The sequence below is a fragment of the Solea solea genome, chromosome 18 (genome assembly GCF_958295425.1).
Source record: "Solea solea chromosome 18, fSolSol10.1, whole genome shotgun sequence".
Lineage (NCBI taxonomy): Eukaryota > Metazoa > Chordata > Actinopteri > Pleuronectiformes > Soleidae > Solea > Solea solea.
The window spans coordinates 24121411-24122996 of record NC_081151.1 but is presented as its reverse complement, the minus strand read 5'-3'; positions in this window follow the sequence as shown (position 1 = coordinate 24122996).

The following is a 1586-nucleotide window of genomic DNA, read 5'->3' as shown; positions in this document are numbered from 1 at the left end:
ATGGAGAGCCGAGGCTGGTGCGTTCAAGTCCTCACAGCGGGCTCGGAAAAACCAAACAAGTCGAAGTTGGAAAACTAAAGACCATGTTGTTTTATTGATTGTCCACAAAACTGACAACATCATTATCATATTAATGACACGGTTTGTGTTAAAAGTGAAAATGTTTATTTGAAATCAAATGAAATCCCGCGCATGTTTTCAGAGTCAGTTCCTTTCGTCTTTCCTTCCACGTTTAGTTGACTCATGTATAAACATCTTTATTTATGTGTGAATATAGAATATGAATAATAAAAATGTCCATTGGTTTATTATTCTTGTCTTTCTACGTTTGTTCATCTTGTTTTATACTTTAACCTACAATTTGTTTTGTTTTATTTCTATTGTCTGTCCACTGCTGTCAGCAAACCAACATCATTTCCCTTTAACATGTTGTATCTTATCTTTTTAATGTGGAGATGACGTTTCTAAGATGGTGCTCGTGATAAAACAAGTCTCTCTCTGTGCTCGCGTTTAAATGACATAACAGCACAACAACTACATTTAAAACTACGATCATTTAATCATTATTTGATTGTCTATATTTAAAATGTTATACACCAATGAGGGATATCAGTTCAGGAGTCAAAGGTCACCCAACATGAGTCAGTATTTATTTACCTGAGGAGCTGTGGACAAACAAACTGCAGTGTCATGAAATCACGTCGCAGTGTGTTGTCGTTAAAACGTGATTTCATTAATATGATGCACGTGGAGAGTCAGAGAACCGTGTGTGGCGTGATTCATGACACGCTCGGTCAGTGTCGGCGATTTCATTTCCCACGGTCCGTGAAGGCAGCACCCGGGGCAGCGTCAGGTTTAAAAACATGGAGGTCAGCTGTGAAGTCACGTGATCTGACGTCAGCGGTTTGATGATGAAAGGACACTTTCTTTTAACTCACGTTTTATATACACACATATATACATATACATATATATACATATATACATACATACACATATACATATATATACATATATACACATATATACATATACATATACACGTATATATACACATATATACACACATATACGTGTATATATACGTACATATGTATATATACACATATATATGTTTTATATACACATATATACACACATATATACATATACATATATACACATATATATACATATATACACATATATACATATATACACACATATACACATATATACATACATATACACATACATATACATATATACATACATATACGTATATATGTATATATATACGTATATGTGTGTATATATACGTATATATGTATATATACGTATATGTATATACATACATATGTATATATCTATGTATATACAGTATGTGTGTATATATACATATATACATACATATATACATATATACACACATATATACATAGATATATACATATATACACATATATACGTATATATGTATATATACATATATACATACATATATACATATATACACACATACTGTATATACATAGATATATACATATATACATATATACATACATACATATACATACATACATACATACATACATATATACATATAC